Here is a 17,067-nt window from a genome sequence, read left to right on the forward strand (position 1 = left end):
GTTTAGATGGTTGAATTGACAAATGGGTAGAGAAACAGATAAGTAAAAAAGCCTGAGGAATTTATAGTGTAATTTCAAGACTAAGACAGAAGAGACTTTATTACAACTGCTGTACTTCTCTGATCTCCATAGTCCTTTTCTATATGCTTCTCTGTGAGTGGTTGCACATGTAGAAACAGGAAATTTCTATAAATCCATGGATAAGAAGGAAATGCAGGTTAACACACTGGACATTGTTCATTTCATATCATCCTTTGGAAAGGTAGGGCAGGACAATGGGTATAATGATGCTTAGAGATGGCAACGTGCAGAATTTAGAGGAAACCCGGAGTTCAAACTATTTCATAATTTTATTAGTCATGTGACTGTGCACATCATGTAAACTTTATCAGTCTCAGTTCCCATATGTATAAATCAAATGGAGATAATAAGTTATCACTTTTGTGAAGATCAAACAAGATATAAAACATTTTGTAAAGTTTTAAAAAACTCTTATCATGCTTGTTATTTATTATTATTATCATCATCATCATCATTATTATTTTCATTCTATAGTCTTACCCTTATCTAAACTAGGTGTCACAATAGATAAAGAACCAAATCTTGAGTCAGAAAGGCACAAGTTCAAATCATGTCAGATAGGAATGAACTATGATCCTGAGCAATTTCCTAATTTATAAAATCAAGATTATAACATCATCTACCTCCCAGGGTTATTTAAAGTATAAAATAAGATAATATTTATAAAGTAATTTGCAAACTTCAAGGAGCTATGAAATGCTAGTTGTTATTATTATTATTATTATTATTAGTAGTAGTAGTAGTAGTAGTAGTAGTAGTAGTAGTAGTAGTAGTAGTAGTCCAAACTATTGTTTGGATCAAATGTCTAAGAAATAAAACTTTCCATATGGAGATGATGAGAATGCTGTGGGATGGAAAAACTATGGAATTCGGGTTCAAACCCTCACTTACTAACTTGTATGGCCTTGGTATCGTCATATCCTTCCTAGGATCATTCCATCAACTATGAAATGCATATTCACATAAAAAGAGTTTAAGGCTCCTCACTTCTTTAAAATCACGATCCCTCCAATGGGCTAGGTTGTCATTTCTACCCATGATCAACAGAAATTCTCCACTGAACTCATTTGTCAAGGATAAGGCAACAACTGCTTGACTTAGTTCAAATTTCAGACCAACAAGAAATTATAGAAATATAGCAATTTAGAGCTCACTGTCTCCTTACACATCTACTAGTTGAATACACTTAATTTATAGCTGAGGCAACCATGATGAAAGAGATTCAATGACATGTGTATAGATACATATACATAGAGACAATCATTTAAATATACTCATATAATATTTTCAGATGGATACAGAGAATTGTAAAACAATAGACCATTTTTCTCTGATCTAAGATTTGATGACTTTCTTCCAACTGAAGAAGAGGTTTTGAATAATATTAAGTTCCTTTCAAGTGGTAAAGCACCTGGTATTTATTCTATTCCTGATGAGATCTACAAATGAGAGGTCATGGCTCATCCAAAAACTGACTGAAAGGTTCCAGATTATATGGCATGAAGAGATTATCCCAAGATACCTCAAGAATACCTCCCTCATCCATCTCCATAAAGGTAAAGGGAATAGATCATCCTGTGACAATCACAGGGGCATTTCTTTTTTAAGTATTGCTAGTAAGACTCTTGCCAAGTCCTTCTCAATAGGCCAATTCTTCACCTGAAAGATGGTCACCTCCCTGAGAGCCAGTATGGCTTCAGTAAGTCTCAAAGAGCGGTCCATATGGTGTTTGCTGCCCAACAACACCAGGAAAAACACCAGGAATAGAACAGAAGTCTTCTGATCCCATGTCATCATGGTAGAGGTCTCTTCTCACCCTAAACATCTAGAATTGTCCACAAATTTATCAATAACCACACTGTTATCAGACATCAGTGGGTAGAAATCAAATCCATCTGTCTTCCCAACATTGAATCCAGCATTTATCTACAATGCTGTACCACAGGGTTTTGCCCATCTCGACTCACCCAATTCATACTTAAAACTATTTTAATCTAAAAAAGAAACAATAATATATAGATGCCAATTAACTTAATAACTTCAGACTAAAAGTATTTGTATCAATCATTTTTCATCAGAAAAAACAAAATTCAACAACAAAAAATCAAGCAGAAAATTGGTATAAAAGTAAACCAATGATGATAATAGTGAAGAAGAGATTGTTTATGATGATTATTTTCAGCAATGGTCTCTTGACTCATTTAAGATGAATGGAGAAATGTTCTCTCCCCAATATCCCATTGTTAATGATCCCAAAGGTAAAGGACCAAATGCAGTGACTATTTATTTTTGACAATACTTACCCTTTTTTTCATTAAAACCTTGCCTAAATAAGTTTTCAATATTCAACTAAAAATTGTAGAGTCTTATAGCATGGCTGTCTGGAAAGTGTCTTCTTGTTTAGAAGTGAAAAATCAGATTAAATGAAAAATTGTTTTGCCCATAATTACTATAAAGCCTAGAGCAGAGTCTTTCAAATGTCTTTCTAACTCTGTGGTATCTAATGGCCTACTCACAGATAAGTTGTTAAGAATAAGAAAATCTCTCTAGAGATCAAATAATGCATAAATGGAAGTCTACAATAGTCCACAGTCAACACCTGAGTTTTTATTTTTTCCTGGCAAAAGGAAGGAGATAGGTACATGGGACTTTGATTTCTTTACTGATATAGGTTCCATTGGGACTTTTCTTCTAACTCAAGTGAAGAAGCTATTCTCAAGTAAAAAACATTGTAAGGCAGGTGGAAGGAATAGAGAATGACATTCTCAACCTGGACTTGTCAGGGCAATAAGCATTGCCTAAGAAACCACTGTGCTTTGGCACTCTAAGAGCAGGGAATTGGAAGGAAGGGAAACAGCTTTTTCCCTTGAGGAACTCAAAGTTTAATGGCAATGAAATAACCCAAACATTAAGAAGAAAACTGAGGAGAAACCAGAGATAATATCATAGAGGAAGAACTACCTGAAAGAGACTCCAAACACTTCTTATAGAAGATGGAATTATCAAGAAGCCAGAGAAAGCAGAAACTCAAGCTTGAAAGTGATACTACTGCAGACATTATAAAGGTTGGGATATGGGAAGGTCACATAAAGGAACAGGAAGACTGTCTTCATAAAATGATGAAGTTATGAAAATTCTGGAAAAATAGCAAAGGGTTAGATGTGAAGACCCTTAGGGGTCTTCCTCTTCCATTCTAGGCCCTGACCCTAGGGAAGACAGTTGACTTTTCTTAGCCCTGTCTACCAAATGTTGACAATAATAGTAGACAAGTCATGCAATATAAAAGAGCAATCAAATGAGGCTATATATGCATATATATATATACACACATATTCATATGATCATTGTAAACATATATGCACTCATGTTTGTACATATGTATTCAGCTATATATGCAAAGGAAAATGACAATCCACTCCAGTATCTTTACAAAGAAAAGACCAGGAATGACCCTATAGAGTCCCAAAGAATTGGATGTGTGGACGGGGAGCAGAGATATGCACAGAAGGTAGGAGAGCAAGAAATTAAGATTCAAGCCCCTCCACCAAGTTTCTAAAGGAACATTTCCTTTAGATTTTTGCTTTGTATGAGAAATCTTTCCGAACAATACAAAAATGAAGCATTCGATATCTGTCAGAAAACTCAGTCACTACCCAACTGTCTCTCATTTTACAGATGAGGAAACTGAGGTTGGAGAGTCCAGGGTTTGCCCAGAGTCATGAAGGGAGCTGAGGTCAAGTACAGGGCAAATTCCTATTTTCAAAAGGAAAAATTGGAACTGTGAGAAGTAAGGGAGTGCTGAGGGTCCCAGCCTGTTTTGAGTTACTCCCAGGACCCACTATTCCGGGAATTGCTGGAATTGGCTTGAAGCAGATCATGCTGGCAAGGCTCTCTTTTGGAGTTCATTTATGGAGAGTTTATTGGCCTTCATCATAGTGCCACTCCTATGATTATCAGCTAATAGAAGTTTTTCAACCAGAAATAATTACCTTGTAGGGTGGTATAGTAAGTGTGGTCCAAAATACACTTAAAAGTCTGTGATACTTTCTCCACAGGTACATGTGTAGGTCAAGAGAAATTAATCACAAGTTCCGAGTGCATATATGGACGAGGGGATAACTCACAGATCTCTCCTGAAATCATTTTTTCTGGAGTCCTCAAGGTGTTTCTCCTTAGGTAAAGTGTAGCTTTCCTCTGATCTTTCAAGGGAGTCCTAAAGTGGTCTTTCTCCAGTAAATCAGCATTATCTTTGATTATGAGTATCCTGAAGCTATCAGTAGTCACTGTGGTCCTGGGGACACTCCTGAATTGTCAAGAAGGTTTGAGTTGTTGGAATCCCTGAACCTCACAAATTCCTTTTCCTTTGGGGAGACAGAGGTAAAGACTCCCTCAAACCCCCACCAATATAGGGCCCTCTCAGGAGACTCACTAGAACTTCTCTCTGATCTATGCTGCCAAACAATGGAATGTTTCCAAACTGGCTTGCTATTTTATGTAAAATCCATAGGACAAACTTTCATTTGCTTCAGCCAAGTATATTATTTTTCCTCTTACACTGGATTGACATTCCTTTGAGTGACTGATTATTTGAATAAGGACACCTGGGCCTCATTCACATTTAGATCACACTTGTGATTGAGTGAAGAAATGGAGAAATCCAGGTGACTCTAATTCTTACAGGTCATTCAAGGTTCATGTCACACTCCTTTCACAAGGGAATTGGATTTTTTCCTAATATTTCTGGCCTATTTGCCATAATTAATTGTTGAAGTATTCTGTATTTAATAATCAATGATGGTTGCCACATTTAACATAATTATTTGACATGCAAGACAATATTGAAGTTCTATCATCCTTCAGGGTGATACTTCTGTCCCATCTTCATATCATTGCTATTTTTCTACAATTCTCAGGTATTCTTTTCTTTTTGCTTTATTCAGTTAATTTTCCTTCTTTCATTGAACCTGAATTCCAATTCTTTCATTGGTTCTAATATTATTTCAAAGAATTTACTATTCTCCAGAGTAAGCTAACCTCCACCAAAAATTCCCATTTTCTTGTCTCATACTTTAAGATTTATTCATTAAAAATTCAAATTTCTATCAATATTTTTTCATTTTCATTGATTAAATTTCAGTTCTTTTGAAAAAAAAATGTTCTGCATTCATTTCAGCAGGACCTCTGTAGGCATTTTCTAGTATGTCCAAATTACCTAACAAGGAGGCATCCTTCTTCTCCCCTACTATTTTGACTGTGTATCTGTCTTTCTGGGATCCTCGAACCTGTGACTGCTTATAGAAGGAAAAGATGACATGCAGCTTATGCACAGTATGAACCCCATCAACTGAACTGGAAAGGGTAGATCTCTCTCTCCCCACTTTTCCTTTGTAGGCCCCATGGGTTGAGGTATATGGTTTCTCTTTTGTATATTTTATCCTCAGTTCCAGGTATTGAGGGGGATCCTCTTTGGACTCAGGAATTAGAATCATGGTCTCTCTTTGGAGCCAGGATTCCAAGAGGATCGTAATAAGAGCCAGCACCTTAACGAAACCCTAAGAAGCTAGGGTGATGAGCTCAAGAGGAGGAAGGCGCTTTGGACTTGAGAACCTGGGATTCTACTCAGTATGAACTTAGGGAATTTATGACCTAGCCCTCCTTGAACACAAAACTAAGTGGAATGGAGATTCCATAAATTGGGAGAGTATATTTGTTTTTTGTTGTTGTTGTTTAGGTTTTTGCAAGGCAAATAGGGTTAAGTGGCTTGCCCAAGGCCACGCAGCTAAGTAATTATGAAGTGTCTGAGACCAGATTTGAACCCAGGTACTCCTGACTCCAAAGCTGGTGCTTTATCCACTATGCCACCTAGTCTTCCCGGGAGAGTATATTTGTATCAATAGGTTCTATACTTTTGAAGTCAAGACTCTTTTTAAATTAAGCTGACTGGGGAGCAGGAGACACAAGCCCAATACTTGAGGAAACTGAATTATGAAGACAGGGTGCAATGGCAGAGAGCATAGAAACAGTAGACTTTAAGAACAACCCTGGAGAACCCTGGCACACCAGGAAGATGTATCACACTAACATCCAAGGCAGTAGGGGACTAAGGTACTTAGGGTTACATTCACAAAACTGGTTCTTAAGACCTTTCTCTTCCTTAGGAAATTTGTATTCTATTTTTTATTGCAAAATACTTCATCATTGAGATGGTTATTTTTAATTATGAATATCTTTCCTTGTAAGACTCTCATTTGTCACTGCTAATGTTCCTATGGTGTATTTGCTATAATTAATTGAGATATCTTTCATTCAGTTTTCCCTTTTTGAAGGTCCAACTTTTGGGGGCCCTTTCACAATCCCTGTGCCCTCTTTTTACTTCTTATGATCCAACAGGTTTGAATGCCATCAATGGCTCTTAAAGGATTAAACTTGATAGCCTTGTTAAACCACTGCCACTGGGAAAATCTTAGAAAACTATCTAGCTGAAACTCTCCTCCAGATTTCTTGTCCTGTTCATTCTTGGTTCGACTTTCCACTCCTGCCTATTGCCTATTTCCATTCTTACAATAGTATGTAGTGTTGGAAAAACAAACACATTGAAGCTCCCAATATCTTACAGCATTATCAACATCAAATCAAAATGAATACATGGCTTCAATATAAAGAGAGATATTACAAGAAACTTTGAAGGACACTGAACTTATTATCCAGCAGTTATATAGGCAAATAATTTATGATAAGAGATAGAACTGTGTAAGTTCTAGGAAGAATTTCAATGACATTAAATTAAATGGGTTTAGGACAAATAATGCCAAGATCAGAAGGAAAACAGAATGTTGAGGGAAAATTTATTGGCAGTTTCTCAGGAAAAGGTCTCGTTTCAAATAAATAAAGACCTTTATAAATTCTTTAAGGAATCATTCTATAATGGATTAAGTGCTCAATGGAAATAAGCTGATCTCCAATAAGGAATTGAAAACAATATATAGTCTTATGAAAAATGTTCTAAATATTCACTGGTTAGAGAAATGCAAATTAAAACAATCTTGAGATTGTATACCTATTGTATACCTATTGTGTTGGTTAAAATGATAAAAGGGAAAAGGGACAAATGTTTCAGGGGATGTGGAATAATTGAAAAAATAAGTCACTATTGGTGGAACTGTGAACTGATCCAACCATTCTGAAAGAGTAATCTGGAGTAATTTCCAAGGATTTATTAAACTACTTATCTCCTTTGACTCAGCAACAATACTGTTGGGTCTGTTTCCTAAGATGATTGGGGAAAAGGGTAAAAAACTCTTGTGGAATCAAACAACTGAAAAGCATAGGGATGCCTGTCAAATGTGGAATGGTTGAACAAGTTGTGGTATATGAATGAGATTGAATACTCCTATGGTATAATGGCGACCATGAAGATTTTAAAAAAACAGGGATGAACTTGAACAAAATCCTGAAGAGCAAAATGAGCAGAACCAAGATAAAACTGTATACACTAAAACAATATTGTTTTAAGAAAAAATGCAGTGACTATTGCTTTTGACAATGCTTATACGTTTTTTCATTAAAGCCTAACCCAAACCAATTTTCAATATTCAACTAAAAATTGTGATGCTTTATAGTCCAGCTGTCAGGAAAATAAAGCAGGATCTTCTTGTTTAGAGAGGTGGAGGTCAAACTGAGATGAAAAGATGCTTTGCCCATAATTTCTATAAAGCCTAGAGCAGGGTCTTTCAGTGGTCTTTCTATCTCTGTGGTGTGTGATGCCCTGCTCACATGTAAATTGATAAAGGATTTGAAAGGGTTAAAGAATAAATGTGAAGGGGTGGCTAAATGGTGCAGTGGATAGAGTACTGGCCCTGGAATCAGGAGGGCCTAAGTTCAAATCCGGTCTCAGACACTTAATAATTACCTAGTTGTGTGGCCTTGGGCAAGCCACTTAACCCCATTTGCCTTGCAAAAACCTAAAAAAAAATTAAAATAGGTTGGACCCAATTACTAACATTACAACAAAATTAACTTACAGAATGGAGAATTAGAACCCACTACATAAATAAGTTTTCAAAATTTTTTTCTCCTGAGAGTGTTTCTCTTTCTCAAATGAAATCAGCCAATATTCCTGATAACATTTTTAAATTACCACAAAACTTGAGTGCCTCTTCCCTTGACTTGAACTTAAAGGTACTTACAAAAGGAGGGTCTGTTGGTTTCAGACAGGGAAACCTGTTGGTTTTTATTTCCTTACTAGATTACTCTTCAATTTAACATCATTTTTCTTTTTTAAAGGGGAAAGGGAACTTCAGAGTTTCAAGTCCAGTTCCAGTCAGAAAGTTCCAGTCCCCTATTTTCACTAAGGAGCCTCTAAGATGCATGCAATAGCATATGCTGCTATAGAAATGCACAAGTGACTCTCTGACCACCTTGAGGAAACTAGACTGTTTTAAACTACTTTGAACTCAAGTCAATTAAGACTGATCCATGAAAACTCAATAAGGGCCTCCTTTAGGGCCTGATATAGTGTTTTGGGATCAACAAATCCTCAAATGTTTAGTTTATTTAAGAATCTATTCTTTATTACTAACTCTAGCTATCTTTCAATTTAAAAGATAATAAAAAGTTCAATTGCATTCAGACCAAACACCTCACAGTCATATGACTAAAAAACATGCCATTGTTTTCTTCTTACAGTATAATTACTTAAATCACCTTTCTTTGTGTAGTATATAAATTTCCCTAATAGCAGATCTCAAATATTAGGTATCCCTGACAGGGTAAAATATAATTTGGTATTGGAGACTGGAAGAATTTCTAAGTTTAAGAAAATTCTTATCTACCACTTGTCTCTGCATAATTATAGATCAAAAGTCCTACTCCATCCCCCCCTCTCCCGACTAAACCCCTAGATGAGAAAAATGCCTTCTTCCCAAGATAGACTTTCAGCTTACTCCTGATCTAAAACTATCCTTAACTTCTCTTTAAAATATTCCTATCTTCTTTACAAGAACAGTTTAAAAAAAAATCACTACTAGTTACCAAACTATTAGCCAACTTTTGTTCTTATTACCTGATCATGGGCTGATTAAAACAAAACTTCTTTTCATAATATCCTGTATTTCTAGTGTTCATTATTTCCCAGACCATCCAATAGAAGAAAATTAATTTTACCTTAATTCAGTTCATGTTTGGATTCCTTAATCCAGAAAGATTGACATAACTTTTTCTCATAAAAATTTTCAGACTTACTCAAACCTTCCTCACATACCCAACATCATCATCCTTTTTCCCAGATAGACTTTTCTTAAGGTTCAAAGAAAAATGCAGACTTTTCTCACTTTCCATTCCTTTTCTTTTCAATCCCTTAAAATCCAGTTTATAAATTGTCCCTTTGTATACTTATTATAATATACTGCTTCACCCTATTTCAGAGTTCATTGACTAACTTTAGTATACATTGTATTCTAACCAGATCCAATAATAAAATCTGTACTTTAACAGCTACAGGACCACATCTTTCTCTTAGTTTGCCACAACTAAAACATTCCTCTTAAAAGATAGAAATACCCACTGATATAGTCCCTTTCTCAGTTTCTCATAACTAATGTGGAAATGAAAGCTAATCATTTATTATCTTAATCATTTCTCTTCCTGAGTTTTTAATTAACATTTGGGGAGACAACATTCCATTTCTTACAACATAAAGAAATCAAACTTTTTAACTAGAAATATAGGTTTCAAATATTTGTTACATTTTCTCACACCTCACACCTATCAGATTGCCTAAAATGACAAAAAAAGGAAAATGATCCATTATCTATAAAATAAACAAATCTGCTGGAGTGAGAGAAGAATTGAACTTTTTATTCATGAATCTTGTAAGACTCAGCTGCCCCCCTAGCATGAGGCACCCTGAGGTACAATAATGTCCATTATAATATAGTTTTAGAAACACTTTCCCTTCCCACCTGAATTTTCATAGGCTATTGTCATTTGAGTCACAGTCTAAGAGGTCCACGTCTCTTATGAATCCCCCATCAGACGATGCATGTTATGTTGATGAGCCTCAATTGTCACAGGCGGTGTGACCTAACTGAGCAAACTCAGTTGTGTTGGGTCAAAACCTCAAGGTCACCCTTGGCTAGTTGGGGACTGATTTCTTCTAATCTTGGACCCATCTTCTTTGGGAAGGGATTAGAAGATCTCTCCTAGTTTTGTAATTGGCTAGGGCCATTCCCCCTTTGTAATGTATTTCTTAGGCAGCCTCCACCCTGTGGAGATCATCAATACCCCACATTGCTCACATAATCAATGTTGTAGGATGTGGGAAAATGAAACACTAATGCACTATTATTGAAGTTGTGAACTAATCCAACCATGGAGGGGAACAATTTGAAACTATGCCCAAAGCACATAGCTGCAAGAGCTGACAATTGTGCCATACTCTCAGTTTTAAACCTTTCTGCCTTTCCCATTCTTCTCCCCTGGAATCAAAAAAGTATACAATTGTGGGGATTACTAAAGAGACCACTGTAGTCTATGTCTCAGAACTATTCTCCCATCTTTATTGGAGAGATCAGTGCCTTTCAGAGTCCCTGATGATCCTGGCAAAGCTATTCCATTTATCCAGGAAGGACCACATCCTTGTGTTCTTTATCCCCAAACATCCTCTTTAACCCCTTCCTACCACATGGCTCTTTTTTGAGTTCCCTCCAATTTGTGGATTTCAAATGTTATAGATATAGTTGGCTCTGAGAACAGAGGGAATGCAGTTGGTGTAAACACAGTCAGTCCTACTATTTATCTACCTGAGGTACAAGGTTCCTTTAGAACATGATAACTTGGATGCTTTGCCTTCCCCCAGAGGACCCAAAGGGAAATCCTTTAGGAGAGGTACTTTGACAGATCAGAAATAATGGTTACTAATGAGGTCCTTGAGTGCAGGAACAGTTTTTGTTATTCATCCCCCCAGTTTCTGGAACATAGTAGACAATTGTTGGTCAACTGACAGCTAGGGAGCAGATGATGTCAGTGAGATGACTGCTCATTTACTTAGAAGAACCTAAGACTCAATCTAAAGGACTCCGACCTTGGTTAAAGAACAGCCCAGTGACTCAAAGTCTTCTCATGTATCTGTTAAAAACTAGGTTCAAAAGAGAGGCTGGATGCAGAAAACAATGCTGATTGGAACCAGAGGGGCTGCTGTTCATGTAGAAGTCTGATCAGATGCTCCTCATCTTTTCCTTTTTCATTGTAGTAAAAAATTCTTAGTGACTGATTTTTTGTGGTCATAATAATGAAGCAAAAGAGATAGGGGAACCGAGTGAATGAGGGCACTGAACTGCAAAGTTACAGACTACTAAGAAAACACGAAAATTTATAGACTTTGGAGGCAACTGGCAGATAGGTAGGTGGAGTATGGTTGTCGTTACATGAGCCCTTAGCACAAGCCTAGCTCGCCACCTTCTGACTATTTTAGACATAGCAGCCTGAGTAGCTATTCATTCTGCTTCTTCATCCCTATCTCCACTCCCACCCCAGTCAGGTACAAAAGCCCTCACTGCCTCTGTGTGTGTGAATAACAAGTGATAGGAGTCCCTGAAGTGTACTGAATGAAGGACTAGATGTGTGATAGGGGAAGAGTTTAATTCTGGAAAGGTCCCTTTGGTAACTGAAGGATGAATGGACTGGAGTGAGAAGAGACTTCAGGTGGGGAGACCCTCCCCCCAAGGTGTGAGTGAAGAGTAGTGGAGTGAGTAGCAGAACTGATATGAAAGTAAAAATGATGAACTTTGATCATCTCTTTCCATGAAAGCACTCCTCATTTCCCACATGTCAGGAGGGGAAACCTGCCTTCATGTCCCTTTACCAAAAATTGTCTCATCAGATGCTTTGACTGAAGTTATCAAGATTAAAGATAGAAGCAGGCAAATCATGACATTTCTCACCTCCCAAATTAGTTCATTTGGTGTCTCTATCCAAGAGACTTAACAGACAGCCTGGATGAACCAGTTACCATCAGGGTGCATGTCATCGAGAGTCTAAGCAACATTAGAGTTTTCTTCATTTTGCTTTTTCATTACAAAGATGGTTATTATATCTTTGGTATGGCCATAGATTTGTATGATGTCATATAGCAATGGAAGGAGTTGGAGAAACCTGCCATCCAGAGAGAATTATGCTTTTGTTTGGTTTGAAAACATATCAAACTCCATGCTAGTGTCAGATTGGTGTAGTGGAACATAAATAACATTTGAAATCCAATGTTCTGAGTTACTAAGAATCAGTGTCCTTCCCTAAAAAACGAATTGGTATAAATAATATCTAAAACATCATTTATGTCTACTTCAGATAACTAGAGGCGAAGGTATGTTTTTGTTTTTTATTTCATCTCATGTCAGTGCTCTACATTTCAGGGAAAATTGCTCTTTTGGACCTATCGAAGAATTTTCTCATTCAGCATTTGCTGGAAAATAAATTGTTTGTTGGGAGCATTCAGGGGTATGTTTACTGAGTTGAATAATTTTTTGAAAAATGATTAGCAGTAAAGATCATTGAATCTCTTTTCAGTAGACTCTCAACATTTCTCGTTTTCTTTTTTTGGACAGCCTATCACTCTGAATACATTTACCTGGGCCTTCATTTTGCTAAACCCTGGAAATGCATCCAGAGATTAGCCCTTCTTACAATTGCTGGAAGTTGGCAGAGTGACTTCTCTAATCTCAAAATGCCTTTTTTTGGAAGGGGGGCTTTTTATTCTGGTCCCTACAGTCCTTGTCCTTGACCAAATCAATTAATATCCCAGGTTTTCTCCCTTAGGCAGCTATTTTCAGCTGTTTCACTCCATGTTGATAGATATTCATTCTCTCTCTCTCTCTCTCTCTCTCTCTCTCTCTCTCTCTCTCTCTCTCTCTCTCCCTCTCTCTCTCTCTCTCCAGAGCCCTCCAAAGATTCTCTGAATCCCTCCAATTAGCACAATTGGCACAACTGAATTCCAGAAGCCCTGAACCTTGAAACCTGCAGACTTGACATTTTAAAACTCATGTTAAGCAAGAGAAAGATGCACACTTTGGGTACTAGGATATTTTCTCCTTTTCACTCCCTCTCCTATTTGAATGACTGGGAAGAGAAAAAACTGGTATTTTCATTTTAGAAGGAAGTTGATCCAACAATTATTCAAAATGGGCAGCCTCACCATGGTGCAATGTGTGTTGAATGAGCAGTAGCAAAAGCCCAGGAAATCCTTTATATTAGCACTATAAGTACAGAGGAAATCAGATTTACAGATTTAAGAGGTTTTTGGACCCTCAGAAATTATCTAGTCTATTCACTGATGGCAAACTCAAATAGAAATTTGTTGTTATTGTTACTCATTTTCAATCTTATGCAACTCTTTGTGACCCCATTTGGGGTATTCTTGGTAAAGATACTAAAGTGGTTTTCCAGTTCCTTCTCATTTTACAGTTGAAGAAACAGAGGCAGTGTTAAGTGACTTGCCCAAGGTCACCCAGCTAGTAAATGTCTGAGGCCAGATTTGAGCTCAGTAAAATGAGTCTTCCTGACTCCAGGCCCTGCAATCTATCCAAATGTACCACCTAGGTGGCCCAAAATAGTAATCTGAAGGATCACTGCAGCCAACATTGACTTGGTTTTAAAATGAAATGTCATCTACTTTATTGCATTTTCATTTTTGTTAAATATTTCCAAACTATACTTTAATCTGGTTTTAAAGCTTTCCAAAACTTGGCAGTCCATCAGTAGGCTGTGTATTTGACACCTCTGACCAACCTACTCACATGGAATCTACACTATAACAAAGCCCACAAGGATCAGTCACTGAGTTCCTCCAAAGAGAGGCCTCCTCCTGCTCCTTGTAAGCCACTGAGGGACAGGATGTCTTGTGAGAAGAGAGTAGACAAGACCTCCCCATAGAAACTTTCACAACTAGATGACTGAGGCAAGAGGAAGCTTCTGGGCTCAAAAAGGAATATAGTGTCACTCCCTCCGAGTTCTTTCCATACTTCAACCCCAGCATCCCAAAATTATATCTGACCACAGTACAAAATAGCTTTCACTATCCACCTATTTATCACAAAATCCCTGGCCTGCTTGCTTGAGAAATGAACAGAAGCCTCTTTCTGTGCCAAAAAACTATGTAGGGTGTGAACCACTAGTGCCCCAACATGACCCCAGGATATGACCTGCTATATTGTTAGCAAATATTTTCTCTTCATTAACATCTGCCACTTTGTGACGGCCTTCCTTTGATCAATTAATAATTGTAGAGGGGAACTCCTACCCCAAGAGAGTTTAGAAAAAGTGAGCAAAGTTGGGTGGCCTTGGAAGAGGGGAAAAAAATGTCTGGTACTGAACTGTGATAGTGATTATAAGATGGAGATATAGAAATTATTAAAACATTCCCTTTTTTCAAAAGCAATACTAGGGCAGAACAAAAGAGAGAAGGTAATTTTTCCCCAGCAACATGGATCAGCCCAATAGGTTTGGGAGGAGGAAGTTCCAGGTGGAGAATAATAAACTGACTCTAAACATATAGAGGGCAGGGACTCCAGTGAAGCAGAGAAGAGGTAGGGGGGCTCTACATCTAGAAGCTAACTATTCTCCCCATTAATTCCAAATTGAAACCCTTCTCTTCTTCAGAGGGGAAAGAAAAGCCTTCATCCTGGGATGGTTTAAAAGGGAACAAGGCAGTCCCTCTGAATAGTGACCATCACCCACAGAGATGGAGATCCAGGGCCCATTACAGAACCCTGGGGAGAGGCCACAGAAACCCTTAGGGAGGCTCCTGCAATAAAGAAAAAGCAGGCCAGAGGGAAGAAATAACAGAAATGAAACCCTTTGAAAATTGGTGCAGAGGGTGGGCCTGGGGGCTTAGTGACCCATTAGCCTGTTGGGTACCATACCAGCTCCAGGAAGGAGAAGTGCCCTGGGCTCTGCCTGAAAGCTTTGGAACAAGTCAGAATACACCAGGTTTACAAGTACTCCTCAGAGGTACTGGAAAATACCCTCAAGATATCTTGACCCTGGAGGCACGAAGGGCTTAGATTTTAAATGGCAGTTTACCAGGGTTCATTTTATTACAAAAAGTTCACAAGTTACTCACTAAACTTTCCTGATGACTGAAATCAATTCCTGGATTAGGTTCTCTGGAGAGGCAGCAAGATAGGGAGCTACTTAAAGGACAGGCTGCTGATTAACAAGAGTTGAGGTTAAAGTGCTTACGGGAAAAGAGCAAGGGAAAGGAAACAGCCACAAGAGGTGACTGGGCTTAGACCCACCTGGATCCAGCATGGAGGAGGGCATCAGACTTTTAGGCCACCTCCTGTGCAGGGAGGAGTCAGGGAAGAGAGTTAAAGACCAATTTCCCTGGACTGACCAGCATCAGGTATCTACCTTGAAAGGCTGAGACAGGTAGAGAAGGGATAGATGGATGGGTTGAGGTTGTTTTCTATTATCTTGGTGAATTTATATTTGAGAAGAGGGTTACACTGAACAGTGGAGAGGGAGTCAAAGGCCCTCAGAAAATTCTTTCTCAGGTCCCTACCAAGCTGAAGAAAGACAGGTTTGGGGAGATCCTCAAAGTCATCAGTGGCCGCCAGCCGCCCCACCCTTCCGGTCCTCACCCCAACCACTCACCCCTCCCTCCCTCTTTGCTTTACATGAAGCCCCCAGAATCTCACCTTTGGCTGGGAGACAGACATCTGACCCCAGCACTGTCACTACCTGGAAAGAGATGAAAACAAGCCAATCAAGAACCAGGATATGGAAGGGAAGAGAAGAGCAAGGAAAGGATGCTGAAGGACGGGAGCAGCCTCTCCTCTACCTGCTCCTTTTTCATCTCCCAAAGGCAGCTTGGGCTGGTCCCTTCTGGCAACCCTTCATACCTGCAGTCTGAAAAAAATTCCAATGAGGAATCCCAGAGAGAAGAACATTACAAAGGGCTCAGAAGTTCAGTGGTTGGTACTGGGACTGTGTACCTATCCCCTGCTCTAGGCCAGCATCAATATCCAAGAGGAAGAAAGTAAAGAGATGCCACAAGTGGGCCCTTCCTAACCTCAGACCCTGCATCTTTGAGTTTTCTACCCCCTACCCCCACCTCCCCAGGCCCCCCCCCATCACTCTGTTCCTTTGGCATATATCCTCATGTTCATTTTGTTGTAGTCGTTGGCAAAATAATCAGGGTTAAATGACTAGTCCGTGGTCATCAGTAAGTGTCAAATACCTGAGGCCTAATTTGAACTTATGTCCTCAACTCCTGAGCCTGCGCACTTTCCATACTCCCTCCCCCAACTCTATATTCATTTCTGAGCTGAGTCTAAAGCAGTTCCCCTCCCCCCAGTCAGCCTTTTAAACCACTGAAAGGCAATGGCTAGAAAAAAGGTCTCCCCATTCTCAATTTGATCCCTCCAAGAGAAAGGGACATGGAAGCTAATGGTCCAGGGGCCCAAGGCAGAGTGACCTGACCTTAACTTCTGATTGACTGCACAGTCTCTGCCACCCAATAGCAAATGGAAGCCACAAAGCATCCCTGGTGATGGGGCAGAAGGACCAGCACTGAACGTGACAAGGGAGTAGTGGGAGTGTCTACCCCAAGCATACCAGTGAAATGGGTGGAGAAGAACACTTCGTTCCAATGGCCATGTAGACAGCTGAAGCAGATAGGATGGAGCACTTAGAGCTTGGTTAGAATTATGAGTTTATCCACAAGGTCATCCACAGCATCTAGAAACACCCCCAGTTACCTTGACTCTGTCTTGCACTGGCTCATGATGACTTTGGAAGAGAGAGTGAAGCAGATGACTTCAGACAAATCTACCTCACTTAAATCCAATTTACACATGCAACAAAAGATATCACTCATAACCTTTCCTGAGAGTCCTGCGACAAAGAGGCAAGTGAGAAGCAGCTGGTGGGGCTACACTGGGAGCTGTAGTCACAACCCTGAACATGGATGGCCCAGGCCAAAGGGTTATTTCC

General features: G+C 38.8%; 1 long non-coding RNA gene across 1 annotated transcript in view; it reads right to left on the reverse strand.

Moving 5' to 3' along the window:
- The window catches only part of LOC141494284 (uncharacterized), a 51,670-nt gene extending 35,519 nt beyond the window's left edge, over positions 1-16,151 (reverse strand). The window contains exon 1 of the long non-coding RNA XR_012470380.1: positions 15,771-16,151. This is a non-coding gene — a long non-coding RNA (uncharacterized LOC141494284). The remainder of the gene's footprint in view (positions 1-15,770) is intronic.
- Between the last annotated feature and the right edge of the window lie 916 nt (positions 16,152-17,067).

The sequence above is a fragment of the Macrotis lagotis genome, chromosome 7 (assembly GCF_037893015.1).
Source record: "Macrotis lagotis isolate mMagLag1 chromosome 7, bilby.v1.9.chrom.fasta, whole genome shotgun sequence".
In the NCBI taxonomy this organism is placed as follows: Eukaryota; Metazoa; Chordata; class Mammalia; order Peramelemorphia; family Peramelidae; genus Macrotis; species Macrotis lagotis.